The 25,008-nt window shown below is 34.9% G+C and overlaps 1 protein-coding gene and 1 long non-coding RNA gene across 4 annotated transcripts in view; one reads left to right on the forward strand and one right to left on the reverse strand.

Moving 5' to 3' along the window:
• The window catches only part of LOC143226768 (uncharacterized), a 248,974-nt gene that overhangs the window by 144,449 nt on the left and 79,517 nt on the right, over positions 1 to 25,008 (forward strand). The window lies entirely within an intron of this gene.
• Positions 1 to 25,008, reverse strand: part of LOC143255825 (uncharacterized) — a 35,635-nt gene that overhangs the window by 9,342 nt on the left and 1,285 nt on the right. Inside the window, exon 2 of the long non-coding RNA XR_013030889.1 lies at positions 24,890 to 24,947. This is a non-coding gene — a long non-coding RNA (uncharacterized LOC143255825). The remainder of the gene's footprint in view (positions 1 to 24,889; positions 24,948 to 25,008) is intronic.

Raw genomic sequence — 25,008 nt, forward strand, 5'->3', positions numbered from 1 at the left:
TTTTAACATTTTTTTCGTTTTCGTGTCCAAACTGTTTATACAGTTATCAAAGCACCTTAAAAAATAATAGTTTCGTTTCCTTTAAGGTGTACAACTTGATATTGAAATAATCAATAAAAGCTATTATCTAGCCTACATAGAAATAGAATATTGAATAGAAGATTCGGTAACAAATGAAATATGCTAGTGATTACCATTCTTTGTCCGACTTTCGCGAGCTGACAGATGTCAGGGAAATAGTTGGACGTTCGTGTCACTCGAAAGGGACTATTTCTGCAAGGAGAATGTTCGCATTCACGAACAGGGATTGGCGACTATTTGTAAGGCATTCTCAAAATAGATCTATAGTAAAATTTGTCTTTATTAATATTTTATATAGGGCTTTGAATTTCTTTGAATGACACAGTGCAAAATTAAACTCGCACTGAAGTGAATGCGTTGCATTGTTTAGAATCTAGAAGTCTGTATTATATGGTAGAGTGATACTACGTACTGCTGTTGGGGAGGGAAAAAAAAGCGACAAATACAGAACTTCAGAACTTACTATATTCTATCGCTTCAGAATGTTTCAATGTAAAGTGGATAAATTATGCTTAAAAATAAAATGAAACAGCAAAACTATACCGAAGTACGAACAATACCTATAGACTTAGATTAAGGTGTTCAAAAGATACGCAGGAAGAACCAAATTTGACAAGAAATATCTTTATTGAGTCATGAAAACAGCTAGTGAAAAATATCTTACATAGTCTAATTAAGAATGTTAAAATGCTTATACCCAACTTATAAGTAGGTAAGAAACAAGCCAGATCTAGTTTAGTACGAACTGTTCATGGCATAATATAGTAAGAAATATTTGAAAGTATTCTTGATATAGTTTAGTCGAAACTGTTTGAAAATGTTAGTAATATAGTTTAGTAGGAAATGTTTGAAAGTGCTCATGGTATAGTTTAGTAAAAAATGTTTGAAAGTGTTCATGATATAGTTTAGTAGGAAATGTTTGAAAGTGCTCATGATATAGTTTAGAAGAAAATGTTTGAAAGTGTTCATGATATAGTTTAGTAGGAAATGTTTGAAAGTGTTCATGATATAGTTTAGTAGGAAATGTTTGAAAGTGTTCATGATATAGTTTAGTAGGAAATGTTTGAAAGTGTTCATAATATAGTTTAGTAGGAAATGTTTAAAAGTGTTCATTCATTATATAGTTCAGTAGGTACTGATTCAAGGTTTTCGTGATATAGCTTAGAAGTAATTGTTTAAAAGCATTAATGATATAGTTTATTAGGAAATATTTGAAAGTGTTCATGATATAGTTTAGTAGGAAATGTTTGAGTGTTCATGATATAGTTTAGTGGGAAATGTTTGAGTGTTCATGATATACTTTAGTAGGAAATGTATGAAAATGTTCCTGGTATAAATTAGTAGGGACTGATTCAAGGTTTTCGTGACATAACTTAGTTATAATTGCTTAAAGGTGTTAATGATATAGTTTATCAGGAAATGTTTGAAAGTGTTCATGATATAGTTTAATAAGAACTGTTTAAAAGTGTTTCTGATATAGTTTAGTTAGAACTGATTCAAGTTTTTCATGATATAGCTGAGTAGGAATTGTTTAAAACATTAATGATATAGTTTAGTAACATGTACTTCAAAGGTTTCGTGGTACTATTTCGTAGGAATTGTATTGACGTTTTCACCAGCGCACGGAAGACTATTTTGCAAAAAAACAGCAAAGGACTGACGGTGTTTTCGACAAGACTTTTCAGGAAAAACGTTTTATTTCTTCTTTCAAAAATTTTCCAAGGAAATGTTAAGAATGTATGTTGAGAATGTTGGCTGGTTTGATCTTTGCTCTTCACTCATTTGCGACGTTTCAAATAATATTTGTGTAAGATTTATCCTACTGCAGTGTTGAAGAAAGTTAAAATTTGTGTGTGTGTGTCTGTGTTCAGCGAGAAAATTTTAGTGATTGTAGAAGCATAGTTATAAGCTCGTGCCTTGAACAACGTAAATAATCAACTCTTCGATTCAACGCAGGTTCGTTTTGGTCTGATTTTCAGGTACATCCCCTGGAAGACTTTTTCCCCGCATCATTCATCAACTGTCGTAAACAGTGACAACTATTGTTTCGTTGCATGTTGCCTTAGCTGTGCTGTCGGACCACGCCCTAAAACCAGCGTAACATGTGGGTCTGCTCAGGGTTTACTTGTCGCCGGCATCACCAAATTACGGGTTGATTATGCTAATCTCTCACGTTTCGTGACACAAACTGATCGAGGCCAGTGACGCTTTTCAACCGATCTAAAATTGCGTGTCCCTTCTGATAAAACTGCGCATTATATTGTGTTTTGAAAATCTACAGTTATAAGGTTGATAACGTGAAAGTACAATGAAACACAATATCCGCTTTTCTCTCGTAACTTTTGTGTTTAAGTCAACAGGCCGTTAAGTAAATAAAAATTCGTACTATTTCTAAGCATGACTCAAATTTCATTTTGAACGTGTCTTGCGAACCTTCATTCTCAGCAAAGTTTATAAATATTCAAACACTTTGTGTAACATATTTCATGTAATAAACTCTGTGGTTAGACTGTATGATTTACTACTACAGTACGGTACCGCCCACCTAAAGACAAGTAACTCCACGATAGAAACGCAATCGTGATGTTCATCCTATTATATGAATACATGCATTCCCATCCTTGACACTCGTATCTAGCTAAAGCCAGTGATCCAACCGAATACAAACGTAATCGCCTTAAACAGCAGGAGCAACCCCACAGGAAAGTTAAGCTCGCATAAGATACACATGAAAACACATATGTAAATGTACTGGTGAAATCAGAGAATCTAATCATGTTGCATAAGAAATTTAAAGTTCCAAAGTTACGCTTTTTGCCGCTTAGAGATAAATAGATTTAACCAAGAATTTGGCATTGCTGTCAGCACGTGGAGAAACAGCAAATCAACGTTAAAGAACTGTCCTTCACAACCACTTTTAAGATACTGATAGTTCCTAGTCGGTTTCAGAAGAAACGTTTAATATATTAAAGCATAAGGATGTTATATTATAAAGTCAGGCTGTCAACAATCACAGCACATAAAATAAATAAAGTTTAGTAGCTAATAAATAATCACAGGATATTATTGTGACGTAAACTTATTGTTACTATGGGCCAGTCATGAATTAGCAGTTAGCATACTGCACTGCGAATAGGAGAGTCTGGCTTCTTTCATTCTTAGATATGGCTCCGTCGTTTAACCTACGAGCGTATAAGATGGAGCTAACGTTAATAATTCTATTCCGTTATCAATATTCATTATTGCTCTGTTAACAAAGAGCTGTATAGGTCTTGTATATTCAACGCGTACTGTGATTTTGAACAAGCATGTAATGAAAAACATGGATCATATGCATAATAGGTTATGTGTAACATTTCATAGTGGTGCGCTTCAGGTATGGAATATACCACAAGATCACTAGTATTTTATAGTGAGGTTGAAAGAATATCAGTTTAAGGAAAACCAAATTTATTAAAAGACGTCACTTTCGTATATATTTAAGTTAACATTGTTCTAAACGTTAACATTTTAACACCAATTTAAGATATTATTTAACACCAGTTTTAGACATTTTTTTAACATATTGGTAAACAGTCCATAAAACCTACAAAAATGTTAATTTGGAGAACAAACCACAGATAATATTAGCCAGCAATCTGCCAAATACTCAATTAGTATATACTTGTGGAATCGGTTATAATGTACAACAATTGCATTTAGTTGTTTACAATCGTGTGGACAAAGATGTATTGATAGATTTGTAACGACAAAGTGTATGCTATCGGAAACGTACTTAAAACAATATAGATAGAATCTGCTCAACTGTGCCTGCACTTTACCGTTGTTTTATTCATACATTTGGCTTATGATTTTCGAAACTCTCTGGTGTTTTCTAGTCAACACGTATCAACTAAACCTCACATCCAGCACAGCAGCGACCAGTAGATCTGCAGAGGCACGTGCTATGCAATCATCTGACTCATTACCATGATTGACGAACAGACGAGGGTGAATCATCCACTTCAGTACCAACCACGCTTTGTCTTACTATTTAGTTCGTTCCTTCTCTTATTTAATCTGTCTTTTTTCGTTCAGGGGTAACCATGAAAGATGTCACACTAAGGGGTTAAAGGGGTCGTTTAATCCGTGTGAAAGAAGAAGGAGTCTTATATTGTGAAACGTCATTTAAGGATATGAAACTGGAGTGATTTAACTTCCCAAAAAATCGGTTATATAAAACAGTCTAAGAAAATGACTGTTCTTAACTATTTTCAATATCGTCTCCAGGTGGGACAGCGGTCTTTGCATTTATAATGCTAAAATTAAGAGTTCAGTTCCCATCGGTGAAGGTAGCAGATGTCCCAATGTGGCTTTGTTATAAGAGAACAAAAACGCATTTTCAATTATATTAATTGCGTTAAAAGCTTGTTTTAAATTTATCGCAAAATGTCACACAAAGGGTTATTTTCATACAACTGTTTTTTAAAATAATAGACTAGAGTGAAGGCAGCTAATTAACAGCACTCATCTCCAACTTAGTACGAATATACAGTTTAATCTGCAGTATATCTCGCTTAAAAATCGATGTAAGTCGACACTCAAAGCTACAATATCTCTTGGTAGAACATAAATGCTAGTTGATAGAACAACTTCTAATACATCTTGTTAGAACATACACCCTTGTGCAAATTAATTGAAACAAATGGTCATTTTACAATATTTCAGCATAGCGGCCGGTGTAGGCTCGCTGGACTCGCTGATTTCCTTTAATAATCATTTTCTCACACAGACGGCATCATTAGCTGTGTTTTGCAGTATGGTCGATCTATTTTTTGGATATATGACGCAATTTTGAGGAATATTACGTCATTCGAAATGGCGTTAGAAGGGCAAGGATACCAGTCAAAAAACAACTTCTTACCAACTCAATGAAGAAAAAACGGTATCAATGGGGTCTGAAATACAAGAACTGGACGCGAGAACAATGGAGGAAGGTGTTATTTAGTGACGAGACTCATTTCTTCGTACAGAGTCAAAGAAGTCTGCATGTTCTCAGATCTCCAGGTGAGAAACTTCAAGAATCTCACATCAATCAGTTCGTAAAACATCCCTTGAAGAAGATGTTTTGAGGTTTTTTCAGCTACTATGGTGTCGGAAGTTTACATATCGTAGAAGGTGTAATGCGAGGACCACAGTACATCAAAGTTTTGCAAAAAGAGTCGTTCCAGAGTTGAAAAAGAGATTTCCAGATGGATCTGGCATTTTACAGCAAGATCTGGCTCCGTGACACACGTCGAAACTTGTGAAGAATTTTATGACTACAACGCGAATAAAGATGCTGGACTGGCCGGGAAACTCTCCAGACTTAAATCCTATTGAAATCTTTGGGCGATTTGTAAAGAAAGACTTCGGGAAGAAGACTGTACTACAAAAGATAAGCTAATTGAGGCCATAATTGAGGTGTGGTACCGCGATCCAAAAATTAGTAAAGATTACAGTCAACTCGTGGACTCGATGTCAAAGCGGATTAATGATCTTCTGAAAAATAAAGGCGGTCATATCATGTATTAATTTGTGAGTAATTTTTGGATTCCCAGAAATAAAACGCAAAAAAATGAAAAAACCGTAATTTTCCGTCTTGCTTCAATTAATTTTCACAAGGGTGTAAGTGTAAGTTGATAGAACAACTTTTAGTACATATTGTTAGAACATAAGTGTAAATAGACAGATCAACGCGTAGTAAATCTTGTTAGAACATAAGTGTAAGTTGATAGTTAAACCTGTACTAAATCTTGCTTCGAAAATAAATACCAGTTGATAAATGAAGAAGCAAAAACAAAACTTCACAGAAACAAAGAGATAACTAAAAATAAACACATCAATAAACTTTAGGAGAGTTAGAAAGTTTCACTTTGTTGTTGTTTAGTTGGCTGGCGATATTTAATAATGTTGATTAGTTGAAGATGAAAGACACTGGCTAGGTATGCCAACTCAAGACAAGATGTTTCCATATTAGTCGAACCCAATTGCATCAGTCTTTCTGAAACGTTAGTTTCCGTGTATATTGCCTCAAATTGTCTTATTCATAGTTGAGTTTCGAGTTCTCGGTTCTCCTGCACTGTGGTCTTTCCACAGGCTGGTTTCATTTCTTAAGACGACCTTCTTGTAATAAAGGAAACTGATTGATGTGATGTTTTCCTGTACAAAGTTCACATTTGTCAGTCTTCTCGCTGTCAACTTATTTCTATCGCTTGACAGTTAAAGAAAAATTTTCCTTTTCAAAAACTCAAAGACGAAGTCTTCGAAAATTCTGCGACAGTTTGGAAAAGTTCTATTGACTGACGTTAACGTTAAATAAAACCTTATCCATGGTATTGATCAGAACTTTTTTTTCCCTTCTTTATTTTGAAAACAAGATCAGAGCCATCTTCCTCCATCTACTTTTTTCCCTAGGATTCAACTTTATTTTCACGATATATTTTCTTCTTTACTTCCTCATCTCTTCTAGCTTTTAGCTGATTTTTCCATTTCTTTGATTCATTTCTCAACTACTTAAGTTTCCTTGCCACGTACAAAAAAGAAAAGAAAAAATCAAATGACCTTATACGAAACTTTTTAAAATCGTTTCTCACGCCGGTTTCAAGAATTCTTTTGTTCGTGATGTCACAAAAACCACTTTGACCTTAGAATAAATACGCAAAAACACTTTTCCTAAAGCCTAAGTGCGATGAATAAGTACACCTAACTAACTAGAGCCATGAAAATACGTTACTATTTACAAAACACTGAATCTAGCTATAGCACTGAAATTATATTATTAAGGGCATGTGTTTATTTGCAAAACAATCTATAACACCCATGTACTGTGATTAGTAACAGGGCTTGGCTCTGTGACTAGCATGCCCGGACCGTTATTCCAACTGTTCGTTGTTCGCAACCCGTTGCTCCGAACTTTGCTCTGCATTTCGGGTCCATGAGTTTGCTATTTGAATGATGGTTAAATCCCGTTATTTGCTTAGGCTACAATAGCTCAAGAGTTGGCAGTGTGTGCTGTTGATTAGCTACCTTCTCTCAACTATATCAGTTTAAAAGTAGGGACTATTATGTGCAGATATCCCAAAATTTTAAACAAATACACTAACACTAATAATTCAATGTGGTTCTTTGTTTGGTTGGTTTGTTTTTGAATATCGCGCAAAGCTACATGAAGACTATCTGCGCTATCCGTCCCTAATTTAGCAGCGTAAGACTAGAGGGAAGGCAGCTAGTCATCACGACCTACAGTCAACTCTTGGGCTACTCTTTTACCAACGAATAGTGGGATTGACCGTCACATTATAATGCCCCCAAGGCTGAAATAATAATTTAATTATTAACAGCGTTAAATAACGTCATACACTCTTTTACATTACACACATACATACGCATAGAGCTCGGCATGGCTAGGTGGGTAAAGGCGTTCGATAATACGTAATCTGAGGATCGCAGGTTCGAATCCCCGTTACACCAAACATGCTAGCCCTTTCAGCCGTGGGGGCGTTATAATGTGACGGTCAATCCCACTATTCGTTGGTAAAAGAGTAGCCCAAGGGTTGGCGGTGGGTAGTGATGACTAGCTGCCTTCCCTCTAGTCTTACACTGCTAAATTAGGGACGGTTAGCACAGATAGCCCTCGAGTAGCTTTGTGCGAAATGAAAAACAAAACAAAAAAACAAACACAAACTTTTACAAGGTAGCTGAATGTGTTTACATTTATAATATGTTATGTACATATGTAGCATTATAAATAATTATGAAAATGGCGAGGAGAGAAATAGTATAAAAGTCAATACTAAGGAACAGTATCTTCTTTATAAAGTGTTCGAAATGAACCGTACCAGTGTACAGAGTTGCATGTTAATGTTTACATTGGCATTCAATCAATACTAAAGTGCCTAATCGGCACAAAAACTATAAAATTAAAGATAATCCAGTCCCAATATGCCCTTTAGTTAGTAGTAGTAGTATGAATTCAGTCACGGCTTCTAGAACTCACATACCGCATAATGAGAGCTTGGAAATCAATGTTATGTATACCCCAAGCGAAACATTATGACAAGACTCCATATTTCTGTGAGATATGTAAACAAGACCATACTTGAAACTTTTATTGTTAACATAGTGTTGGTCGAAGTACAAAACAAAAACTCTCCAGATCTTGTCACGACCTTGTGGTACCTCGAGAACAGTGAGATATGTAATAGCACCAGCTGCTCGAACTCGATGCTTATCCGCTAAGAAGAGTTGGCCAAACAAAAAGAATGAAATGGACATTAGATCGCAAACTTTTTTACAGATGAACCCAAGTTCCTATTTTTGGGCAACGTTTATTAACAGTTTGTTGAACGGCAGATATGAAACAATATCGTAGTCAATGGACAACACTTACAGTCAGTCATGGTGATGCTGAATAACAATGAACAGTAGTTTGTTCAACGGCGGAAATGAAACAATATCGTAGTCAATGGACAACATTTACAGTCAAATATGATAGTAAGGATAAGCAAAAGTTGCATCTAAGTCAGTTTTGTTAGCAATCTGCACAAAACTGATGGTACGAAAAAGACACCAAATTATGACCTATTAAGCAATTTCATCAAGAACACACTTGTTGAGCCGGAGTTATTTTTCTTTCAACAAGACAATAATCCTCAGAAAACAGCAAATATAGCGAATGTATATCTTGATGGTAAAAGAACATGGACCACTTGGAACCATGGCTTGTCCTGCACAAATCCCTGTATGAACCCTTTTGTATGGACGTATGTAAAATTTCAGTATATCTAAACAAGTACAACAATTTGCTTGAATTGTGGAGAAAAGAAATACATTGATAAAATGTACAACAGTGTGAAATAAAGGGTAGTGCTTTGCGTGTAGTGAATTATACAATTTATTTACTTTTCTATTTTGTTTTCATTAATAATCATGTACCATTTATAAATCCACCATCTGGTTACTTATACAATACGTCGTATATATTCCAAATGTGGCTGGAGGTTTTTGCGTGTGTGATACGTTATATATATACATGTACATTTAAAATTGGTCAACAATGCTGCACTGGTTCAACATGTCACGCACGCATATATCTAAATATACAGATAGAATAACAAGGTAGCTAAATGTGTTTTACTTTGCAATACGTCACTCAGAGAAATATAATTATATATACGTGTCTAATGTCATACTTTGTTGTAATGGATTAGCCGAACCAGTTTCGATGAAATTTGGAAAATAATTCAAACCCAAATGAATATTGTCCTCGTTCCAGCTCCCATGAGGTTAAAGTTTATATGGTTAAGTAAATGGAGAATGCGTTAAAATTGTCGGCCTTTTCGGTTCTATTACCTTATTCGGTTGATCCTTGATTCGCTGACGCTAAATGAAAGTGACGTTGCAATGATACCCTTTAATCAGACGAACGGTTCGTGTGCTACGGTTCAAAACATTTGAAGGAAGCAGCCCACGCCCCCATTTATATCATTACGTTTTAAGTCCAACAACGTCGAGTAACTTTACCAGTACGGTTATAAGATACCAGCTGTGTATTATTTCCACAATATGCTTCATGCTTGTTTAGAATGTAGCCAAAATGAATTTATTCCTAAAGCACGTAACACACGCGCATATAAGTATTTAGAAAATAGCCAACGCTGTCTTACTTTGCAGTCTATTACATATATATTTAGAAAGCAGTCAACAGTATCTTACTTGTGCAATATATTACATAAATATTTTAAAAGGTGACCAAAGACGTCTTCTATAGTATATCATATACGGCAACGTACTTATAAGATGGTACCAGTCTTGGTGCTGTCGTATGTTTAGCATGAGAACTTACTGACGAGATGAATCAAGTGTTAGTGCTACAAAATATTGCACATGACAACGTAACATTGAAGTTCTATATTTTGTTATACATAGCAAAAGATCCCACAGAATGTTTTGTGCAGTTACAAAGAAAACAGGTTGCTAGAATGGTAGCTTGGGGCGATCTTCGTATTGGAGTAATATAACTCATAGATTTGCCACACTACAATTGTGGTTCAAAGCATGGAGCTATCCTTATAGTTTGTGTTGTGTCATATAGCTTTTTATCTCATTATCAGCAGGCTCTCCAGTAGCACAGCGGTATGTCTGCGGACTTCCACCACTAGAAACCCGGTTTCGATATCCTTGGTAGGCAGAGCACAGATAACTCATTGTGTAGCTTTGTGCTTAATTTCAAACAAACAAACATTGTCAGCAAAAATTATTTGTACAAAAATTAAAACAAACATCTGCCGTTCATTTTACAACTCCCGACGTCACCCCTTGTGTTCAGTAATGTCAATGAAAGAGTAGGCTAGTACATCGTTAAGTTTCGTAATCGTCTCTGGTATACTAATGGATCAGTATTGCTTGACTATCCTAACTTATTTACTTAACTTTTTTTTCAAAATTATCGGAGCCTAGTTATATAACGTAAGATAAGAAATAAAAGATTTTCTGTCAATCACCCTCTTGATATGAAGCTGTTATTTGCGTTATTCTGTAACTTTAGAAGGGTTCAAATAAAATAATTATGAAAACGCCTCGTGGCAGTCGTAATAAGTGAGCTGAAAGTTAAAAGACATGAGAGTTAAGAAACATGGCATGGTTAAGAGGATTGGAGTTAGTTTTATCTGCAAGGTTGATTATATAAGGCTGTCAGCAGCATTCTAGTTAATACTCTGATCTTCCATGTTCATCGCTTTTCTCTGGGGGGAATTCTGTCGTGTCTAGTAATTTAATCTATCCACATAGTCATTCGCGAACACTCGTCACTCTGTTTCATATTCTACTCTCCTTTAAGTCTCTTGAGTATTAGAAGCAGTTATTCTAAAAGTAAGAGAGTTTCCTAGCATTATTTTCTGTCAACGAAGGTTTTGCAAAACGGCAACCAAAAGTTGTGCTCTAAGTGAAAGGCTATAGCTTTAATAAGTAAAAACTTAAATGTTCATTTTTCAGACAATTTTACATTCCCTGCTTATAGACCGGTTTCACTCCTCGTGCACTTGAAGTAAATGGGTAAATCATTAAAAAAATATAGACTTATCCAGTTTTTAATCTAGTTGTGGAAGCGAAGTGTTCGTGCAATTAATTGATCTAAAACTTTAATAACAAGAGTGTTAAAATCTAGTCCTCCTGGTGCTGAAGTGCGCATATAATTGATCTGAAACTCTTGCAACAATGTTTGTGCAAGTCCAGTTTGGTGTAGTCTTGCAGTGCACATATGAGTCTATCAGGAATATTGTTAACAATAGCATCGTAATCCAGTTCTTTCTTAACTTTAAGCGCTTGGTTAATTGTTCAAAAACTTTAATATTAACGGGTATTTCAATCTAATTCATTCTGGCTCTAAGCACATCCTTTCGAAAATCTTTTGTGAATATACACATCGTTAACTAAGCTCAAATATTCTTTCACTATACGAGAACTGATATTTTTACAAATAGTGTCTACGTGTTATCTATTACATAAGTAGCTATTAATATTTATATTAATATAGCGTTTAAAGCGCTTGTTTTTTTTATTGGAACTTTAGAAACAATCCATAAATTACATACTAGGGAATGCAAATAGAAAAAAACTGCCTACCGTTTAAAACTGTTGGTACATTTATAAAAATTACTAAACGCTACCGAGTGAATGCTAATAAATTAACAGAAAATTTACAGGAAACAACAATTGCTAAAACATGTTCACATATTCCTTTAAATCATCGTTTTATCAACTTTCAAATAAGTCTTTACACTCATTTCTGAGGCCCCCAATTATTTTTGATTCTGCGTTACAGGTCTTGAATATGACGTTTTTGGAAATCTAAACTTATTTTGAAAGATTTACTACATGTCCACGTCAATTTCATATAAAATATTGCAGCCACTCTGAGAGGCCCTCATATCTCTTTGGCCCAAGGGGTGTTCAATATAAAAATGATGAAAATCTAAAATTGGTTACTCATTTTTAACAATCTCTTCCATGCTTTTGTCGAATTTTGTGGAAACTCGTGGATCCAGTCATGAGAATCTTAAAGACTCTTTGTCTTAAATATGGGGATTCAAATTTGGAGTTCCCCGTTAGTACAGCGGTAAATCTACGGATTTACAACGCTAAAATCAGAGTTCGATTCCCCTCGCTGGGCTCAACAGATAGCACGATGTGGCTTTGCTGTAAGAAAACACACATACACTCAAATTTGGAAGTTTCTAGAATTTGGATTATTGTTAAAACAATACTGTTTTTTTTCCAATTTCCAAAAAAAAATCAGAAAAGTTTAAAAGCAAATAAACATTATGTATACAATTAATAGTTGCTAAATAAATTATAAATTTCCAGTAAATAATCAATGTTTATTTGATGAACCACATTTATCGGGAACGATAATAAAGAATCTAAATGTTCAGGCCAATAAAACCATCTTGAATGGCTCGGTTATCTTGGGTCAAGCGCGCTCTAGTGGCTAGATTGTCAAACAGTGAATCCGAGAATCTATGATTCACGATCCTTTTTTTAAAGCGAAATCACACTCTGCATTCTTGGACAATGGATGCATTATACGTGTGAATATGTGGCAGTGGATCTGTTGACCCTTTGTCTTTCCTCTAATCTAGTATATCAGTTCAAAATTAGAAACGGCTAGTGAATTTATTCCTTCATATATTCTTTCATACAAATTCCACAGAAACAAAGATTTAGTCCTCGTGATCTATACATCGCCAACCTCTGGTGAAAGATTTTTTTTGCTTATTTTTTGAATTTTGCGCAAAGCTACTCGAGGACTATCTGCGCTAGCCGTCCCTAATTTGGCGGTGTAAGACTAGAGGGAAGGCAGCTAGTCATCACCACCCACCGCCAACCATTGGGCTACTTTTTTACCAACAAATAGTGGGATTGACCGAACATTATAACGCACCCACGCTGAATGAGCGAGCATGTTTGGTGCGACCGGGAATCGAACCTGTGACCCTCAGATTACGAGTCGAACGCCTTAACACACTTGGCCATGTCAGGCCTGTGGTGAAAGAAAGGAAAAGTTCTTAAGAAAACATAAAACAATAAGGTTCTGACTAAATGATAGAAATACATTGTAGTGTTTTGTTGAACACTATCCAAAAAATGTTCAAAATTCGCATCAATCTAATATTTTTGAATGTTCTCTAACAATTTACAAACAGTTGAGAATACGTCATTTCATTTATCTCACGTAACGTTGCCCGTTAATGATAACAGTGTTTCATTTCTGTAATTTTTACATAACATCCTTACCAATTGTAAATGTAATAATATAATTACTTATTAACAAAGTACTTCATCGTTCATCCCCCCGCTATTACGGTGGTAAGTCTACGGGTTTACAAGGCTAAGATCAGGGGTTCAATTCCCCTTGGTGGGCTCAACAGATAGCCTGATGTGGCTTTATTATAAGAAAAACACACCAAACACATGCTTAGTCGTTTTTATTCCTCTAAAAAAATGTCAAAATTTTTATTCTAGTTTTTAGACATTGTATCTACTTATGCACATTTACATTGAACATTCTTTACTGCTTCTACTGTTCGAAAGTCTTACAGATTTCAAGTAAGTAAATATGCTATCTAGTAATCAATTAGATGTTAGGTTTAGTTCAACGATAGATGCTTAAGACTTTTCAAACATTGTCTGAAAATTCTCGTCAACTGGTTTTACAGTAAGTATTTATAGATCTGCTCTTTGAGTGACCTGAAACAATTTTCTTGGATTAAGTGTTTGCCATAGAGTGTCATACGGAAAATATGTGATTAAGGACCCAAGTGGCAGGCCCATAATTACAGTGCAGGCAAGAATCACGTGATTGTGTTGGATTCGAAAGCGTCGACTTAAGTTGATAGAAAAGTTCCTTAATTTCTGTGGAGTTTTTGTCAACCGACACCGAGAGGAATTCTTCTTTAAATTTTTTGCTAAATACTTTATTTTTCTTAAGTTTCTTTTTCATTTCTAAACTTAATTACAGTCTTGAAAATTCAAGATTAATCCTTGTTCATTTTCGGTTCTGGCACTCCATGAACTGTAATTAACTTAAATTTACGAAGCTCGCAAGGCGACCTCGATGAAGCGTATCCTCAAAATTGTTCTGGTCTCTTTTATTTACGTAACCAAATCTTACATTGAATCTAGTAACATTATTAATTAGATTTCGAAAATTTTCAATTATAGACAATTTTTCAAAACGACACGTAGATCGATATATATAACGCACGTTTCTTACAAGAAATCTGATTTTAGGCTTGGCGTTAACAGTACTAAATTTGATTCTTGAAAGTATTGAGACAGGACACTGAACGTATAGATAAACCGTACTGAGAACTGAGATTGTTTAACTGAACATCACGGTAACAGCAATGCGATACGGCACTGACTGTAATGAAACATTATTACTGACAATAGTGAGATATTGCTACCTATTGTGCTAAGCAACGTTATTGAACCTATACTGATTTATACTAATACTTAGTATTCTTAATATTGTGATACTGTAGACCCTATACTGATTTATGCAAATACTTAGTGCTCTTAATATTATGATACTGTAGACCATGTACTGATTTGTACTAATACTTAATACTCTTAATATTGTGATACTATAGACCATATTCTGATTTATACTAATACTCAGTGCTTTTAATACTATAATACTGCACAAATTTTAAAGAGACGTTTTAATGATGGAACTAGGACACTGACGTTATCTAGAATACAGACGCATTATTAAAGTATTCAGACGAGTACCCGGTATTTTAAAACATGTAATTGATAATAATGAAATACGGTATTGACAGTATTTAAGTACGGTACTGAAAATACGGGGATACAATCTGACACTGTACAATGCAATGGGGTTTGTTATTGATAGAACTGAGACATACTGCTAGAAATGTAGAGAGAAACTCAAATGTGGAAATTTCTAATAGTTCTGTACATACAATAATCGTGTAAGTGTGAATACTTTTCAGCTTTTTCTGTAACATTTCTTGATTACTTTATAAATATTCTGAAAAAAAGTGTAAAAGCGGAACTTTGGAAATAAAATATATAATGTTTTTCTTAAGTTTGGGGAATTAGACTACTGTTACTGTTACTAGCCGATTACCCATGACGCTAGTGCATTAGATCCGCGTGTGACGTATTCATGGCGTCACATCTTCACCCTGAGAATGGAGAAAAGTAAAGTTCTACGTGGCGGGAAAAGGAAGCGAAACGGAAAAAAAATCATCGTGACCCCTATTGGAAATCTACATACATTTAGGATGAAAATTTCGCGACGTTGGGAGTTGCACATCGCGTAAACAAATATATTTCAGTATCATGTAAGCAAGAGTTCTATTATAGTATAATAACATAGTGTTTATGGACACCAAGGGAGCTGTTGGTCCACCCCAGCTGTCCTATTCTCTAAGTCAAACTAAAGTTATTAAATAAATAAATTTAAAATATGTGCGTTTATAACTCTAGTAAGAAATTTTCAGTTTTCATAGTAGTTTTATACACCTATACTTTACTGATAATTGATATGCAGATTAAATTTAATACTGTTTGAGCCCTAGTATTTAAATCATCGAGTATTTACCCTATATATGAGGTGTCAGGGTTTTTAAATTTAATTTTAGTTCAAGATTTACTCCCATATTTTTGTAATTTATATTTGTTAATCAAGTTATGAAATAACTTTGGCTTTGTAATAATAATGTAAAATATTCTACTAGTTATGACAATGAAATTTTCTTATTTATAAAGTTTGTTTTTTGGGCCAGGAAAACAATAATTGGTGATTTTTCAATCTCATAAACGATATTTCTTGACGAAAGTTTGTCGTGTATTGTCAACTTTTAGGTAATAGGTACTTACTTATGGTAAAAAGCAGTGGGTCGGAAAGAAACTACCAGAAAAACATATCATATTTTCATTGGATAATTTACTCAATACTGTATCTCCCCATGTCTGTATTTTGCATCAAATTTATTGCCTTAATGCATAGGATTACATACTTGCTTCAATAATTTTGATGTTTGTTTGCTGTAATGTGCATTGTCATCACGCTTTCAAGCAACAACATAAAATACCTTTAACAGAATGAGGGAAAAACAAAACCAAAACAAGATTGAATAGTAGACAGAAACTAGAAGGCTGTTTGTCACGTGATGCGCAGGTTAAAGCTTCTCTAGCTTTAATATGGGATATGAAATATGAAATATGAACTTGTATTTTTACCCTTCAGTTAAGAACCTACTATATTCAATTCATTCCCGCTGTTTTCTTCTGCACAAGTGAACTAAAGGAGTGGCCTTTGACAGCGTATCTCCAGACAACAAAACCAAAACACTTTCGCTCTGCCTCCATGATGGCCAGAATGATTCGTTTCACGCTCCAAAGAAGAGGCTTTCTCCTTGTCTACCGTGTCAGTCACCGTACCGATTGGTAATTTACTTGAAGTCACCGACCAGCAGCTCATGTGTAGGGCTCACCGTGTCTTGGCTGGATCCTGTTTGAAGCAGATCGGAACATAATATGATTACACGGATATGTGTTATCTTGTATGTATATGTGACGTGCAGCTATCTATCCTTCCGTTTTCTTCTCTCTATTCCAAGAAACGTCTTATCTTCTGTAACATACTCTTCTCCAATTAACTGAGTGTGTACAGCATGACATTGAAGTTCTAACTACAAGTCATTGCTTCTCGTTCAACCGTCGAAGTATATTTTGGAGACGCACGAAGTCACGCTTCAGTGCACGACTTACTGGAATTGATTCACTTACGTCTTTTGTCGAGCGTCAAACACTTTGTTTGAAATCCTTCAGTCAATAGGTACAACGAAAATCAATAACAAATAGGATGCGATACACACATTTTAGCCAGAGAATCAATATATAATACACCGAGCGAAGCATGTTCATCGACGAAACAATAACATTACACAATGAAAATATACACGACACACGCCTATTGATAAAGCACTCAACAACGAAGATGTATGTTTATAGAAGTAGAATGGTACAATGGTACTCAATTTTTGTTTACGGTAAAAGTTTGACCAACAAGCTGGTACAAGAGTATGTTGACAGAAATAGCCTGGTCAGCAGTATATCACCAAATTATATTTAAGATGGTTATGGAATAAAGGAATGTTACACAAACAAAAATCGTTACAGATATAAAGTAGAATACAAAATATCTTATAAATGTAGTGTTGATGTAAACATATTTCAATACATTGCAAAATATCACAAAATTTTATGTGTTTATAAAATAAACGTAAACAGAACTACTTTGTAAGAAACAGATGCTTACAGAGATATCAGTGACATCTTTTTACAACAGGAGGTATGTTTACGTAACGTAAATAACAACAAAAATGTATCGGAAAAACTAAGGCGAGCACTATTCTATAAAAGAGAGATGTTGACAAGGAGAGATAACAATGACAACATTATATAACAAAATGTATGTTTACGGTGGTGTAATTTGTTATAATAATCATGTTTTAGTGGCGTACTTGCAATACTGGCTAGAGTGAAAATGCAGTAAAAATCATTGTTTGTACCAGTGGAAGCTCCTGGTTGCTCAGTACGACACAATTCGCTTTTGCAAACAAGGCAGAAGCCATGTGTTTGCGTCAGTGTTATGTGGTATAAGCTGTGGCTCGGTAAAAGGTAAATGCTTCCAGTGGCAGCTGGACTGAAAATGTTGTAAAAGATGATTTCACCAAAAATTATACAATTAACACTCGATACTGTCAGACGAAACCTAACAGTAATAAATGTTTCGTGTTTATCATATAAAAATATAATAAACTTGATGACTGTTTAACTGTTCTCTAATTTAGATCTTTACTCGTAGACTTGAGAAAGTAACGTTTCTTTTAAAAATCTTTGTTATCCAATTTTCCGAATATAATTAGTGGTTTGTTTGTTTGTTTTTTGAATTTCACGCAAAGCTACACGAGGGCTATCTGCGCTTGCCGTCCCTAATTTAGCAGTGTAAGACTAGAGGGAAGGCAGCTAATCATCACCACTTCCCGTCAACTCTTGGGCTACTCTTTTACCAATGAATAGTGGGATTGACCATCACATTATAACACCCAACGGCTGAGAGGACGAGCATGTTTGGTGTGACGGGATCCTCAGATTAGGAGTTTAACTCCTTAACCCACCTGGCCATGCCGGGCCCGTAATTAGTGGAATGATAAGAAAAGTTAGTAAAATATATATATAAATGCTTAGAAGGCTTACCTATTTGTTTTTCCATTACACATGTTGTGATCAATATCAATTACATGATCCCTTCGTTTTCCTTTATTTCATTTCCATTCTGTATTTTATATCTTGTACTAAGTTGTTTCTCCCTCTCTCTTGATCTCGAAATAACTGTTTATGCGTTTTTGTCTTCTTTCTGCGTGTAACTATAGACTAGGCTTAATACATGGCCTTGGATACAAACCATTATAATCCTTGTTTGATTACTGTTAATATCAACATAGCAGCGAGAGCTATTGGCTGAACAAATCTATTTCACTAATTTCATCACGCAACAAATTTCCCTCAACAATACGAAACAAACAACAAAGAATTAGCAACAAAGTTTATAAAGGAGTTTTAGCTGCATTTAGCTTTCAGGAAACAAAGATTTGATCATTGGGTAATTATAGACTCAATTTCCCCATTAGTCATATCAAGATATTTTAGAAAAGCATTTCTCTCATTAAATGACAGATAAGCTCGAGTATTTATATATAAGCATTCGAGGTTCGAGTCTTGTTTAAAAGGAGCAAACAATAAGATATATGTTTTTCTAATGTACATATACTCAGATGTGCTAATCTTAATTTAATCTAGAGCATGAAATATTGCTACTAGTATGCAATAAAATATCGTGAATAGCAATATAAAAAGTAAAGTTACATCAGAAATAGCTGTTTACATGCCATTCCTTGTGAAGTGTATAGCGCTAAAGCCAGCACTGAGAAGCATTCGTATACTTTATTAGCAGCCTTTGTGTCTTTTACTGCGATATCTTATTTTTTATATGATCACAATCCAAAAAAATATTGCACGAATTACATTACATGAGTTACAGAGACCCCCCAAGCAGGTCAGGAAAAACTTTCAGTCTGTTTCAGAAGTTTTGACGAGTTTGATTAGAAATATATATATTATCCTTTTCAGGAAAATTGTTGTGTCCAAACCCATCTCGTGTCGCCTAAACGACAATAATCTGGGGCTAATATAATATTTTTCAGCAGAGCAGTTAAAGACTTCTGTATAACTAGATCGGTAATCACGACTGATGGGCTGATTTGTGCCTTCGAACTAATCTCCGTTTGCGATTTGTGGTTAACGTGTTCGATGTTGTTGTTATTGTTTTGGAATTTCGCACAAAGCTACTCGAGGGCTATCTGTGCTAGCCGTCCCTAATTTAGCAGTGTAAGACTAGAGGGAAGGCAGCTAGTCATCACCACCCACCGCCAACTCTTGAGCTACTCTTTTACCAACGAATAGTGGGATTGACCGTCACATTATACACCCCCACGGCTGGGAGGGCGAGCATGTTTAGCGCGACGTGGGCGCGAACCCGCGACCCTCGGATTACGAGTCGCACGCCTTACGCGCTTGGCCATGCCAGGTCTAACGTGTTCGAACTATGAATGTTAAGATTTGGAGTTTGCATCCCGTTGCTGCAAGAACGAATCCTGTACTATTATTGCAGCGAATAGGCTATACGAATAAAGGTCAAATTTCGCCATTTGGTCAGGGAAGATAAACTGACGGTGACTTTTGCTGATTAACTACTTGTAAGTTAAAAATTACGTTCGGCCATGCGCAGATAGTATATATGTGTCTTTGCTCGAAAAATTCTGAAAAACAAACATGTGATTTAAGTTATCCATTATCCTTTACAGTTATTAAAAATAAGATAACAAATTTTGATATAGATGCATGTATTTTGTGAGTAAGTTGAGGGTATCATGATGGAAAACTTGCGTGTATTTCAGAAACGATAAAAGTTTTTACACATTTGTGACCTTCGAATAAGTTCAGTGCCCGCTTCATGGTTTCTTCCTTCCACCTAATAGTTGTTACTGTGGCTGCTGTTAAACAAAACTCGTTTAATTTTGTAGCAGTCGTAAAGAGCCGTGAAAGTAAGACATACGACTTAATTTGTCCTCGCTCGCTGTAACACCACCTACTTAATGACAAGTATAATAAGGCAAATGTCAAAGTAATTATGTCGAATGTGATAAATAAAGTAAATTTGATGAATTCATTCTGAAGGGCCAAAGACCTTGGTTTGTTGAATTGGGAATTGTTTTGTTTATGTTTTGTCTTTTGAATTTCGCGCAAAGCTGCACGAGAGCTATCTGCGCTAGCCGTCCCTAATTTAACAATGTAAGACTAGAGGGAAGGTAGCTAGTCATCACCATCCACCGTAAACTCTTGGGTTGTTCTTTTACCAACGAATAGTGGGACTGACCGTCACATTATAATGCTTCCACGGCTGAAAGAGCGAGCTTGTTTGGTGTGAGGGGTATTCGATCCCGCGATCCTCAGATTATGAGTCGAGCGCCTTAACCACGTGTTCATACTAGGCCGAATTGAAAAATTGGTAATTGCTGCTAATGACACTGCTGATTTTTGAAAAATGGGACATTTCTTATTTAAAAAAAAAGTCAAACAAATTCATATTGTGTTTGAAGGCGTAAAAATGTTCTGAACAAAAAGCGATGACGTGGCTATTGTTATCTACAATGTAAGAGTGTTAATACACTTGCCTCATTTTAACGGTCGTGACTCAGAAATAGATAATGGAAACAACAAACAAAACAAAAAACATCAATTTAAATTAGAAATTGTGCTATTAAATTAACTAGAACAAGAAAATTATATTTTATCGTAACAATTTCAGAACAGCTTTAATGTTATAGTGTGTATTAACTCTGAATAAGAACCTTAAGAAACATTTTATGAAGTCTACTTGTAATAGTACTTGCTTTCCACTTTATTATGGGTTGCTTGTAGCTAAATTGGTCGTGTTAATAGTCACAAAAACGGTTTCACACTGCCCCCACCCAGAACACACCAAACATGATGAAGTGTAGTTGCTTGAAACGTCATCAAATAAATTCAAATCAAATTCTTTGGTTGTATTTTTTACTTCCTATTTTTAACTTGTATGTACCCTAACAGGTTCAAAGTCCTGCGCACTACTTGCTATTTTAGTTCTAATAACAGTTTGGAGGTCGAGCTACTGTTGCATGATTTTCCTGGAAACTATGTTACGGTTGTAAGATTTAATCAAATATTGTGTTGTATCTAGAGATACAAAATAAAATGTGGATTTACAAGATTGTCTTGGTTGCGAAGGTTAGTTTTTTTTGTTTTTTTAAGTTTATAATGAAGGTTGCGTTACAAGTAATTACTGATACTAAAAGTTGTGTTAAGCCTACAAGCTAACACTAAAATTTGTGGTTTAATTAGAAGATCATATTGACTTTAAAAGTTAGGCTAAGTTGAAGTGATATACTTATGTTAAGCCTAGGTCATGTTTCAGACAGCTTTTAATTGTAGATAGATTGTGGATACGTTTACAAGGTTATACTGATTGAGGTTACATTGGATCGGGCTCTGGAACCGATGGGACAAGTGAGGCATTTGTCATGCCAATAATTCGTCCCGTAAGGTTTTTATAATGTTTTTGCATCTTAATGATATTGTATTTCATCAATATTACGTGATGGTCAAGTATCAAGTACTGTCTCTTAGATTGCGTTTAAATGAAGCGATAACGCTGCGGCTGGGCCTTGCTAATTTATATGTTGCGTGTGTTCATTGTAGGTCTAATATTGATAAGCACGGTAGTTTCGAAGAACAAGTAATATACAACGTTGGTTGAAACAACTACAAGTGACTCTCTATTCAGCACAGAGAGATAAGATGTTTCTGGGATATTAGCCCTAGCTAAAATCTCCTTCCTCCCTCCACCAGTAGCACAGCGGCATGTCTGCATACTCTTACAGTTAGAAACAAGGTTTCGACGCCCATGGTGGGCAGAGTACAGATAGCCCGTTGTGTACCTTTGTACTTGATTGGAGTCAAACATTTAAAATCTCCATCAACCAAAAGCAAAGTTCTGTTGTTAATTTATATATTTAATGTATAGTCTGAAACAATCTTACACCTGTGACTTTTGAAATATCATAACTGCATTACACAATATTCCACTTGCTTGCTAACAGCGAAATTAAAATTTATGTTACAATATGTGTTTATTATTTGAAAAGGAGATTTGTTTGTAAAACTTGTAAAAACACAAACCTGAGCGTTCTAGAACAAGATAGAACCTGTAACAGTTTGATTTTAACCACGAGGTTACACTTTAAGTTGTATACAGTTCGCGTGTTTCTACACAAGGATCCCACCAGCTAGTTGTATGGTGTGTCTTTGTTTGGAGATAAAGTCAAAATCAGACTCTTCCGGAAAAGAGGGTAGTAACTGCGACACATGGAATATATTTCATTGGCTAATATAGGGTTGAACAGTTAATAGCCAATACCAATGATATTGAAAGCACAGTTGAGGTAACTCTGTATCTACTATTTGTGTGAGACAACAAGCGATATATTTAACAACGACATTGTCGATGTGAAAAATGAAAAATCACCAAATTATACAAATATTTCAAGTATGTATAATGGGGATATCAAACACACTAGAAAAGCTACAAGTATGTAAAATGGGGATATCAAACACACTAGAAAAGCTACAAGTATGTAAAATGGGGATATCAAACACACTAGAAAAGCTACAAGTATGTAAAATGGGGATATCAAACACACTAGAAAAGCTACAAGTATGTAAAATGGGATATCAAACACACCATAAAAGCTACAAGTATGTAAAATGGGGATATCAAACACACTATAAAAGCTACAAGTATGTAAAATGGGGATATCAAACACACTAAAAAAGCTACAAGTATGTAAAATGGGGATATCAAACACACTAGAAAAGCTACAAGAAACAAGTGTGGCAATTTTGTAACGTACTGGTACTTCTATTACGATTATTATGCAAATAATAAAAGTTATTTTCTTTATTAGTACTAACAGTATAAAACCAAAATCAAATTAGAATTGTTTTTGTCTAATCTGGCTCCTGTGTCTCATATCTCCAGTTAATAATACTGGGCTCTTTTTATAACACGGTATTTTGTTTTTTTAAATTTTTTATATAGATTATATGATCTTAACAGACTTAGAAAGTTAATAATACTGGGCTCTTTTTATGACTCGGTATTTTGTTTTTTATTTTTTATATAGATTATTTGATCTTAACAGACTTAGAAAGTCTGTAAACTAAAACATTCGTATACATAAGTATCTAACGCAAACCTTTTTTTTTTTTAATTCGATTCATTTCACTAATATCAAAACTCTGTTGTTCAATGCTGCTAATTTTATATTGTGCTAGTTTATTTTTACGGTGCGTCTTTTACCAATTTTTTGTAAGCAGTAACAGACAAATATGTCCAATGAAAAATTTGTATTACGGGTGCTATACATGTGCAAATTCGCTTTTTATTTCTACGAATAGTAATTAAAAATATATATTATATATTAACTACCTTACATTAAGAAAAGTAAAGAAACGTCATTATTTTGTAATTTGGTGACATTTTTATTATGGTTTCCTAGCCATGGCCAAGTGTAATCCAGTATAAAATGTGCCGATTTTCAATGGCTTGCACTTTGGAGCCGTGGGTATTCTATTAGAGTGACATTCAAATCCTGTTTTTTCATCTCATGATTGGTTTAATGTTGGATATTTAGCCTAAAGTTATACAATGAGCAATCTGCGCTCTGTTCACCTACAGGAATCGAGCTTCGAATTTTAGTGTTCTGAGTCAGTAATGCTACCGCTGAACCACCATAGGAACAATATGATAACAATTCACGGTGGATATTGTTTATCAGCTCTCTTTATTCTTGTCTATTGTTTCAAAATTAAGAATGGTTAGTGAGTATAGGCATCGTATAGTTTTGCGTGAAATCATGAACAAACCTTGCTTTACCAATATAAATTTGCTTCTAGTGCTCCTGTAATGGTTAATGTGCAGGTCTGAGAATAGGAAAAATTCTAAATTCAAGTTACATATACGCACTTTCAGCTGTGTGAGCTATATAACTGTTACAGTCAACCACATTGTTCAGCTAAGGGTTTATGCATAAAGAGTGGGTTCTACTAGTGGGTACCATTGGTCTGATCAGCAGTTCTAAATTAGATGGCCCGGCATCGTCAGGTGGTTAGGACGCTCGACAACTCGCAATCTGAGAGTCGTGGGCTCGAACCTCCGTCACACCAAGTATGCTTGCTCTTTAAGCTGTGGGGGCGTCATTATGTGAATGTCAATCCCACCAATCGTTGGTAAAAGAGTAGATCAAGAGTTGGCTGTGAATGATCATGATTAGCTGCCTTCCCTCCAGTCTTACAGTGTTAAATTAGGGACGAATAGCACAGGTAGCTCTCGTGTAGCTTTGCGCGAAATTAAGAAACAAACGAACTAATTAAATTAGATATAGTTGTACTATTTCTAATCTGACCGTTTAGTTAATGTGTTATAAAAATGTGTAGTTTTCTTTGAAAATAGTAAAAGTTATTTTACAAATTCAAAGTTAACATGCACCTGTTGTTTGGACACGTTGTATAACAAGAGAAATGATCAACTCACCAACAGTTTCGTTCCAGGGTAACTTTTAGATATATTATTTCAATCACTAAAAGGAAACCTGAAAATAAAAATAAAATTTCCACCTTTTAGTTTAATATAATCGACAAAGCAAAGAAAAG

The sequence above is a fragment of the Tachypleus tridentatus genome, chromosome 1 (assembly GCF_004210375.1).
Source record: "Tachypleus tridentatus isolate NWPU-2018 chromosome 1, ASM421037v1, whole genome shotgun sequence".
NCBI lineage: Eukaryota > Metazoa > Arthropoda > Merostomata > Xiphosura > Limulidae > Tachypleus > Tachypleus tridentatus.